The sequence below is a fragment of the Macrobrachium nipponense genome, chromosome 4, assembly GCF_015104395.2.
Source record: "Macrobrachium nipponense isolate FS-2020 chromosome 4, ASM1510439v2, whole genome shotgun sequence".
Classification (NCBI taxonomy): domain Eukaryota; kingdom Metazoa; phylum Arthropoda; class Malacostraca; order Decapoda; family Palaemonidae; genus Macrobrachium; species Macrobrachium nipponense.
In genome coordinates, this window is record NC_061100.1 from 110,378,945 (window position 1) to 110,390,378 (window position 11,434).

The following is an 11,434-nucleotide window of genomic DNA, read 5'->3' on the forward strand; positions in this document are numbered from 1 at the left end:
GGCACATAATCCTATCTTTGTTTCGAGTAGAATTTCTCTCATGCCATGATGGAATTCAAAAGAATGGGTGGGGGGGGGGGGGGGGGGTGATGTGGGAAGCACCTCCACGTTCCACATGCTTAACTACTTGATATAATTGTCATTTGTGGAAATAATAAAAAAAAAGGGTTGGCTCTTCTTTATGGGTCCATCGTCTTTTAATAATTATTAGAACACATTATAATCTTTTTGACTATTATGCCAACTGCTCCATTGTCAAAGCGGATAAAATGGTTATTATAAGTGTATTAGTTAGATCTCGTTCCCCCCGGAATCTCTATTAAGGCCTATGCCACGTTCCTTGCTAGCGAAAAGCGAGTTAATTATTAGGACATTTCTTATTTCTATACGGTTATCTAGATATATATATAATATATATATATATATATATATATATATATATATATATATATATATATATATATATCTGTGTATGTATGTGTGTGTGAGTCTGCTTATCTTAATAACAATTCTAAAAACGTAAAATGAGCTCTCAAAAAAGTCATTATATAGGCATTTTCGACAAGTTCATTTAAGTCCTCATTCCACTTAAAAAAAAATCATTATCATGCATCATTTTGGCATGGCACTAGTTGCTGCTGCCACAACTCCATTTACTCTCCTCTTCCTTTTACCCCTCCCGCATCTCTCTGTCTCTCTCCCTCTTCCTCTCTCTCTCTCACTGAGTGTGTGTGTGTGTGTGTGTTTGTGTGCCGACCGCTCGAGGTCTCACGCTCTCTCACCCAATCCCCCCAGTGTGTCTCTGACTGTCGGAAGGTGAACGCTGGTGCGTGGGCTCCGTAGATTTTCATTGACCAAAGTGCTATTCACTGACGCCAACGTTCTGTGATCGAAATATCTTTCGTGGCGTTTCTCCATTAGTCGAACGGCCCAGAGAGAAAGAGAGAGATGTTCTCATTGCGCTTGTTATTTTTTCATTTTTCCCCGAAGAGAATTGGTGAGATTAATGTGATATAAGACCTGTTTAGAGGTTGCGTGCTTGTCATACAATTTCGAGAGAGAGAGAGAGAGAGAGAGAGAGAGAGAGAGAGAGAATTGAAAATACAAAACATAATCAGTGTTCACTGTTTCGCCAAAGCAAAAGCATAGTACAATCGGAAGGAAAGTGAAGTTCGAGTAGATCAAGTCACAGCGCTGTGTTGTGAGGGAGAGAAAGGAAAGCAGAAGATATCGTTGAAGAGGAACAAAGTTCGCCCTCTTGTACCACAGGTGTGTTGTTTTTCTTCCCCTCCCGTTCCTCACTAAAGCTGAAGTGAGGAAAAGGCACCGGTGAAGATGTGATAGCTATAAAGAGGAAACCTATAATATATATACACGAGGGGAAGGAAGTCTTCGAAGAGGTCGTTCGCTGGAAGAGGAACTCTCCAACGACCTATTTCCCTTTAATATAAGAGGGAGAGAGAGAGAGGGCGTGAGGGAAACCTACTACTTTTCATTACAAGGGCTTCACAGCCTCTCAGCAGGTTCTTCCAGAAGCAGTGATCCATTAAATAAAAAAGGTAATGTCCAGAGCCCATGATGATGGTGGTGGTGGTGGTGACCTTTGTCCTTTTTGGAACTGTTGTGGTGGTGCAGCCGAAGGGTCTGCTTAGAGCGACAGTCGATCCGTGTCACTTATGACTGTGCAACAAGTCTGCAACTTGCATGTCTAATATTTGTTTTCTTAGGGCGGCTGTGCGGGGAGAGAGAGAGAGAGAGAGTTTTAGTAATGCAATGTATTAGTGAGTTCGAGCATAAGTATAATCTTGCATAAAACACAAACACACATATATATAGGTATATATATATATATATATATATATATATTATATATATATATATATATATATATATATATATATATATATATATATATATATATATATATGTGTGTGTGTGTGTGTGTAATATATATATATATATATATATATATATATATATAATATATATATATATATATATATATATATATATATATATATATATGATATTCCCACACATTTTCTCGTTGGCCATTTTCATTAGATATGAGTGTTCTTGTGGCTTTTGTCGTTCTGTGAAAACACCTTTTCAGTTTTGTACCTCTTCTGAAGCTCTTAAGGGAGAGGACTAAAATGATTGCTATTGCTTCTCCAATTATTTATTATATCATCCTTTTCCAGGCAGGTGGTTCAGCCATTAATTCGTATATATCTTAAGGATAATCTTACAAAGAAACTGCAGAACTCCTGGGATGTTGGTGCAGGTAGTACGAACGATGGCTGAAAGTAACAGAGTAGTCTTGTTTTCGAAATGAATAGCAGTGGGTTTATACGTGTTTACACAAGAGTTTTGCTGTTTTTCAGTGGGAAGCACTCGCTGACGAGTAGCCCAGTAATCCCGTTCAGTGAACGGGGAACAAGGAATGAAATGCAAAGGTGGAGATGCTGTAACTTTAGATGCTGTAACGTAATTGATTTTAGTTTATTTTCTATACTTTTTAAGGTTTGTTCTTTGCATAATATATTGTTATCCTGAGAATTTATGATTTCGTTAACAAATTTCGTTTATTTGGCTGAACTGCTATTTATAATTTCTTTATATATATATATATATATATATATATATATATATATATTATATATATATATATATATATATATATGTGTGTGTGTGTGTGTGTGTGTGTGTGCGTATATATATGTATATATATATGTTATATACATAATTGTATACTATATTATATATATATATATACATACATATATATATATATATATATAAACACATTACCCTTATTGTGTTCTTGAATAATTGTTGGAGCAGCACATGTTTGTGCTTGTTCGTTTGTTTGTTAGTTTTTTGTTTTTGTGTACATACCAGATAGTAGATAATAGAAAAAAATACAAGAATTATTAAAGATCTGTGTAGATTAGATGTGGAGTAGAGTTAAGACTCTGAGTAAAGAAAACAATTAGCGATTGATTCGACTGCGAATAAGTTTGCATGATAAGACAAGCTATGTTAATTAGATGGTTGGTTGGGTCAATTGTTAATATTGGTGTACAAAAGCTGACAACGAAGGAGATTCTATGGACATGTTTTTTTGTTTGTAACAACAATAAGGCCTGGCGTGGATTGCAGTCGTAATAAGGACATGAGAGGTGAGGAAAATTGGGAAAAATTGGTGGGAAAAATAGTAGTGACAATATAGGTATGGAAATTTTCCTTGAATTAAAACTGGTAGAAGGTGTTTTCACAAGTGTTGGTGCTGATAGGATATATGTTGCGTCTCTCTAATGAACTACTTATTCTTTGGATGCTAGAAACTGAGGTCAGTGGCCCCTTGGTGCTTATTACATATGAAGAGGGTTCATCTCTGAATATTAATAATAGAAAATATTAATAATAATGATTGCAGTTCTTATGATTGCTTCGAAATGCAATAATTTGCGTCTTTCCCTTTACAATTTTAGGACTTAGGCTAAGAATAGTTAGATGTGAAGATTATTAGATAATTAATATCTTAAGGTCAAACCATGCATCATGAAAGTGTGATAGTGTACAGAACTATGACATTGCAAAGTATCACAATGAATGGGACTTAGTATATGAGACACAAACAAATGCACAAACAGATAGATTTTGTAAAGTTTTTTTTCATGAGATATTGTCTCTGAAAGGGTGAATTCATCAGTGACTACTGTTGCCTTTGAAGGCAATGCTGTTCTGATTAAATTTCGTGGGGTGCAAATCGTAGCAGCAAGAAATTTAGTGATGGTGATAGTAATAATCAATTTTTTTGCAACAAATTTTGTCTAGTATTCTAACCTAGATATGCATCAGCACTCAACAGATGGTATAATGATGCAAAATGTTTCATGATATATAATTTTGATCGACGTCCCATCTAAAATTTTTAAAAAGTCATTTGAGGAGACTTGCAGAAGTATTTACTTGTTATGTATCTTGTGATTCTGTTAAATTTCTCATAAACACCAATAGTATTGATGATAAAGATACCACTAAAACTCCGTAGAGGGATAGTACCGTCAGTGCACCTCATGCGGTGCCCTGTAGGCTTTACTTAAGGTTCTTTGCAGCGTGCCTTCGGCCCCTAGCTGCAACCCCTTTCGTTCCTTTTACTGTACCTCCTTTCATATTCTCTCTCTTCCACCTTACTTTCCACCCTCTACAAACAATTGCTTCATAGTGCAACTGCGAGGTTTTCATCCATTACACCTATCAACCCTTTTAATGTCAGTTTCCGTTTCAACGCTGAATGGCCTCATAGGTTCCAGTGCTTGGCATTTGGCCTAAATTCCGTATTCAGTTCAACTCAACTCAGATACCACTAAAATATCACCATGAAACAAATCATATTCGAATGGCAATAACCATATGCACGATCATCTCTGATGATGATGATGATGATGATGATAGAGCAATATAATAATGATTCGAACGAGGTAAAACATAGCTTGCATCCTTCCTCGCCAATACGCAGTCTCCAACTTTTGCAGACGAAAAACGCACTGCTAAACTTTTCAGCTCAAAGTGTTCTTGTCTATTTCCCTCGCGGCGTTTATACTTCTCTCTCTCTCTCTCTCTCTCTCTCTCTCTCTCTCTCTCTCTCTCTCTCTCTCGGAAATTCCGGCTTATCATTTCCAGTGAAAGTTAACGTAAACTTTATCTCTGTTTTTTTCAGGAGACGGAAGACCTTTGTGGTTACAAGCCCACGCACAATAACAAACACATACAGATATAAAAATATATAAGTATGCATGTACATATGTACACACATATGTATAACTGAATCACGAAAGTTTGGAACGTGATAGATGCATAAATAAAGGTACAAGTCACGAAGGAAAGTGAAACACTGGAGTAGCTGCAAGATCTCTCGACTCAACGTCCTTTACTTAGCAGAGGGTCGTATATATACAGATGCATATTGGAATGTAGACGCGAACACCACGTCTACGTTATGTTGTTTGCATCCCACCACAGTCAGATAAGCCCCAGTTACAAATTTACCTTTTAGGTCAAAAAGGCGCACTGGAATTTTTAGAAAACCGATCGAAGTCGACCCTAAGCACCCGTGGCTTCGATCCCAGGGTCGCCTGTCGGTTAGTCGGGATAACTAGGAGACAGAAATAAAATTTCGGTAGAAAACACTTTATTATTATTATTATTATTATTATTATTATTATTATTATTATTAGTATTATTATTGTTGTTGTTGTTGTTGTTGTTGTTATTGTTATTATTCAGTAGATGAAAGATGAAACCTATTCATATGGAACTAGCCCACCAAAGGGGTCATTGATTTAAAATTCAAGCTTCCAAAGAATATGGACTTCAATATTAAGTAGTAAGAGGAAGTAAAGGGAAATACAGAAAGAAGGGATCTCACCTATTAAAAAAAAAAAACAAAAAAAAAAAATCATTAATAAAAAGGTGAAAATGTCTTAAACTGCGAGTTCCAACTGCACGACATCCTCTTGGAGGATGTCGTTAACCAGAAGGCTCGATAAAATCGAAGAGAATTCATTCATAGGAATTCCATAGGGAGATATGGTATCATATTCATCATATTGACTGTATTTTTAATCTTAGTTTACTCTGTACAACTTAAGTCTTATATTGGTTCATAACGTCTCTGGTATATCCTATTGTTAATGGTTCAAATTCAAATTCGAAAAGTTTATTGGAGTGTAGCAGCATACTGTTATACCCACCTACAAAATTCAAAAGAGTCCAGGCAAAAAAAAAAAATAATAATAATAATAAATAAAAAAAAGTAATGAAAAGCAAATAGTTTACATGAGAAGAATTATAACCCAATTTCTACAAAGGCAAATGCCACACTATAATGCAAATTTTACACAAATCAAATGTTGATAATATTACTATAGCAAAATTACAATAGGCAAAAGTCATACAAAACAAATATAACAAAAGTGTACGTTACATTAAAAGAAAAATGTTAATAGGAGATTGATAGCGCAGTTCCGCTACTTCCTCTATCGAGCTAAAACCAGATGGTTTAGTGTTAAGTTGTGTAACAACCTAGATTAATAAAAAATCTGTGAAACTGGTTTTTACTACTAATTTTTCATTGTTTATTTAGAGGAACAAAGATGTTTTTGGCAGTAGTTTTAATTCCTGAAAGTGAACTGAATTATCGAGGTTAGAGATCCTCGAAGGACGAGTCGGTTGCACACTCGCCCAACGATCTGGTAGCCCGAGTTCGCCCCCAGTTGCAGCCAGCGCTAAATGAGAGGAATGTATTTCTGATGATTAGAAACTCATTTCTCGATATAATGCGGTTCGGATCCCACAATAAGCTGAAGGTCCCGTTGCCAAGTAACCGATTGGTTCATAGCAACTTAAATAAAAATCTAATCCTTCGGGCCAGCCCTAAGAGAGCTCTTAATCAGGTCAGTGGTGTGGTTAAGCTAAAATATACTTAACGAGGTTAGAATGAGCATATAACAAGCGTTGGAAGATGAAGTGGACTCTTTTGATGGTCACGAGTACCGAAATTCTTTGTCCGTTTGTACAGTGTTAAATTTAATGACTGTAAGTTTGGTAGCTCACTGTCAAAGGAGTTCTCGAATTAACTACGTTATATTTGTTTACGTTCAAGGTTACATTCTTGTAATAAACTCGTACAATTCGCTTATTCGCCTTATGTCCATCTGTCGCTCTAAAAGATGAGGTAACATCTCTCTTTGAGATTTCTTACCATTATTCTTCAGCTTCGTCTTGTATATATATATATATATATATATATATATATATAATATATATATATATATTATATATATATATATATACATTATATCTAATATATTATATATAATAATATTTATATATATATGTATTATATTTATAATATATATGTATTATATATATTATATATTATATATATATATGTATATATAGATAACATATATATATATAAAATAATATAAATATTCTATAATATATATATATATATATTTATATTATATATTTATATATATAATGATATATAATATATATATTAATTATAATATATATATATATACTAATATATTAATATATATATATATATATATATTATCAGAAGAAGCATACATACTTAACGCAATTTTTATATATATTCAAGACTTGGGGAAAAAAACTATGGGAGCAATTCGGAGAATTGATGGAAAAAAATATATATATATATATATATATATATATATATATATATATATATATATATATATATATATATATAATATATATATATATATAATATATATATATATATATATATATATATATATTATATATATATATATATATATAAAATTTGCCATCTCAATTCTCCGAACTGCTCCCATAGTTTTTTTCCCTTCTTGAATGTAGGTAAAATTGAGTATGTATGTATGTATGTATGTATGTATATATATACATATCCTCTCAATTCTCCAAACTGCTCTCATAGTTTCTTCCCTTCCTGAATCTTCCAAACGCTCTGTTGTTCCAGGTCTCCTCATCATCCTTCAAACAACGCCAACTGTGGTAGTTCAAGAGCTTCTGTTGGCTGCCATATAAGTTTTTTTTTTTTTTTAAATATATTCCACGGGAGACTTGGTTTGAAGAGAGGAACTCCAATTTCACGTCACCCCTCTGTCAACAAGGCATATAACTCACTCTATTAAATAATAATAATAATAATAATTATACTAATAAATCTTATTGTCAGCTCAGGGTCATATACATGGAATATGCAAAGTGCAGACAGTTACATACACAATCTAGATACATGATATAACATGATAAAAAATGAATAAACGGCAATATCCACACAGTTGTTGAGGATAAAAAAAATGATAATAATGATAATGAACCAAACAAAAACTTCTTTCAGTTTTCTTCTGAAGACTGAAAAAGAAACCCACAAAAGTACTGTGTATAACGTGTTTACTTATAAGTATTTACATTTTATTTTACTCAACACACAAGTACTTTCAGGCCCTATCTGTGGCACTTTTTCAAGAGATGTGCAGGTTGTACTTTTGTGGGTTACTTTTTCAAAAATGATAATTATAAAAAAAACCCATAATTATAACCGTTAGTGGACAGATTGTATAAATTAAATTCCAGCTACAGACCGTAGGTGGTTACAGTAGTAAGGTCCAGAGGGCTGAATATTAAAACTTCTTCTCTTGGTAACTCTTATCTTAATTTTTTATTTTGTATTTTAACAATCGCTGACTGTTAGTCCTTACGCCTTTGGTCGATAATTTTGCTATTTTTTATTTTAACAATCCCTGCCTGTTACTCCTCACGCCTTTGGTCGATAATTTGCTAGGAACCGTTGTACTTATTCACAATGAAGAGTGATTTTCCAACATGCTAAGCGAAAACGTGAAAGCCTACATTTTTCCCTTCCTGAAAAAAATCTTTCTCCCCTTCTGTAAACGGTTTATATAATAATGTAAACTTCGTCCAGTTATCCGTGTCTCCTCCAGCGTGATGGACCTGTATTGTGCTCGCCTCTGGAAAAGAACCTATATATATTTATATATAAATATACTTTTTCTCCATCCTTTCCCCCCTCTTTTCTGAATTTGGGATTCAGGATTTCGGTCACTCGGCTGTCACCCCGGACGAGGAGACTCGATCATGAATGTCTGTTTTTTTGTTTTTTTTTAACCGTCTTTTGATTCGTTGTTTTGTATTCATGTAAAAAGAAATGTCCTTTAAAGATGGGTCAACACTAAAGTAGAACATGTTATAAACATATGTGGGTAACATATCACATAGATATCATAAACAGGTTGATAACAAGTCAACGACCGTAACCAGGGGATGATTCTGTCGAATGCTGGATAATTATCGGTGGAGGGTCATAAAGTCCTTGAGAGAAAAAGTCGCAATTTTGGCCAGAAAAAGAAAAAAGGAAAAAAAAGTCACTTTAATTGATAAATTCACATTATTTCATGAGGGTCATTCATATTTACGATATTTACAGTCTTTTGTTTATGTTTATACGGAAATCCCCTACGGGCTTGTACTAATCACACCGCAATGGTGGATACGTAAGGGTTTAAAACCCCCTGGGGTTAACTATCTATGAAAGATTATTGTGACTTTTTTCCTGTGACTTTTTTCCTGTTATTTCTTTGTCTGTGACTTTTTTCCCGTTATTTCTTTCCCGTGACTGTTTTTTCCTGCGACATTTTTATCTGGATTCGGATTATAATCGTTTGAAGCACTGGTTAGGGACATCAGTGATTCGCTGACTTGTTTGTATTCAAACAGCTTCTAATGCTAAGTGATCATTTGCCGACGTTCATTCATAGCACTGTTTTCCTGTAATGTGGACCCATCTCAAATATCCATCATAAGTGGAGTCAGTTCTGAATTTGTTCTTCGAATAGTGATGATATAAATTGCAAAATCCACTGCAGTGTTGGTCAAGTTATATCCTGAATTATTTCATAGGCAAAGCATACTATGTAGTATTTGGTATTTTATTTCAATATGATTGTAATTACGTATCTACCGAAGCGCCTCTGTGGCGTGATCGGTATGGTCTTGGCCTGCCACCTCGGTGGCCGCGAGTTCGATTATCGGACATTCCACTGAGGGATGAGAGGTGTGTATTTCTGGTAATAGAAGTTCACTTTCGACATGGTTCGGAAGTCACGTCAAGCCGTTGGTCCCGTTGCTGAATAAACACTGGTTCCATGCAACGTAAAAACACCATTCAAACAAAGAAAAAACAAACGTATTTACCTGTAGGCCGTCTCGTATTCTATGTATATATAGGTCTTGCAGATGGCAGTATTTAACGTTGTGCCATCATCAGCAGTATGGCCAGTTTAATAGTGACCTCTTCGTTTTCTCAGCAGATCAGTGTAATATTCAGGGATTTTCATGTTTCCATTGATGGAGTGGCAAATTTATTTTTAACAGCAGGTAGATGTTCACCTGGAATTCGAATGTGACAGGTTCGAAAAAAAAAAAACTACAACAGCAACGTTCATATATTTATTACATCATATAAAATTTAGCATTTATGTCTCTTCTGTCCTTTATCTAGTTCCTCGTTGGACGAGTGGGTTACGTGCTCGCCTGCCTATTCGGCAGTCGCGAGTTCCATTCCCCGCACTGCCAACGAGGAATCAGAGGAATTTATTTCTGGTGATTAGAAATTCATTTCTGGATATAATGTGGTTCGGATCCTACAATAAGCTGTAGGTCCCGTCGCTAGGTAACCAATTGGTTCCTAGCCACGTAAAAAATATGTAATCCTTCGGTCCAGCCCAAGGAGAGCCGCTATTCAGCTCAGTGGTCCGGTTAAACTTTTGTCCTTTCTCTTCTACAAATCTCCACTCATCTCCATCCTCCCTTCTCATGGGAGACTCACCCAAGCAGCTCTGGGCGTCCAACGCTTCATTGCTGCTACCTACCGGGTCTTTCGGTCACTCTGACGGCGACATCAAAGAAGAAACCAAGAAACGACCACAAATTCATTTCGAGAGAGCCAAAGCCGGTCTCTCTATTAGGAAGCAATCTGGCCGGAGTCAAGTGAAGCAACGGATCTGCTGCAAAAGGGGTTCCTCCCTCCGCCCTCCCCCCGGGTGTATTGTGACATCACTTCCGACCCTCTATTAATTAGAAAGTGAGCGGAGAAGTTGATGAAACAGCGGCTGGATAATCATCTCCGGGACACTAGGGGAGAATTTAATGGCCGCTGATTATCGGAAGATATTTTGTGCCGAACGAATTCAGCATAATGTTAACTTCAGTGCATAGATTGAGTGAGCGTTTCACTCGGGTAGTTCCTGCCTCTTCTAAGGGCTTGCCGATGGAAGTTCATGTAAAGGCTTTGATTGGCCAGCTAACCTAATAGTTGATTTATATATTGATTAATTATTTGCTCCTGTTTTGCAGGCCATTGTTTCGTTAGCTGTAAAAACAGTCGGAAAACTGGAGAGAATCAGACGACACTTGTTTAAATTATAGCATATACACCCGCACACACGCTATATGTACACATATATATACAGAGAGAGAGAGAGAGAGAGAGAGAGAGAGAGAGAGAGAGAGAGAGAACATCTGAAAAGGTTACAATTTCCCGTTTTCTTTCGGCACCGAAAAATATCATCTTCACTTTGAATATGTTTAGCAAATTGACAAGCAAAGCAAAAAACGACGAAGAGAGAAGAGTTGCCGGGAAGGAAAATCTAATAGAGTGAGTTATATGCCTTGTTGACAGAGGAGGCAACAATCTGCCGTAGAATATTAAAGAGAAAAACTTGTATGGCAGCAGTCGACAGAAGCTCTTGAACTTCCATAGTCGGTGTCGCATAGTAGGGGGGATATTGATGAGGGGGGAGTATTTTAAGGGAAGAAACTTGTGAGAGCT

General features: G+C 35.6%; 1 protein-coding gene across 1 annotated transcript in view; it reads left to right on the top strand.

Annotated features, from left to right (window-relative positions):
- The first annotated feature begins 810 nt into the window (after positions 1–810).
- Positions 811–11,434, top strand: part of LOC135211702 (arrestin domain-containing protein 2-like) — a 362,806-nt gene continuing 352,182 nt past the window's right edge. Inside the window, exon 1 of the mRNA XM_064244950.1 lies at positions 811–1,559. The gene's annotated coding sequence lies outside the window, so the exon portion shown is untranslated. The remainder of the gene's footprint in view (positions 1,560–11,434) is intronic.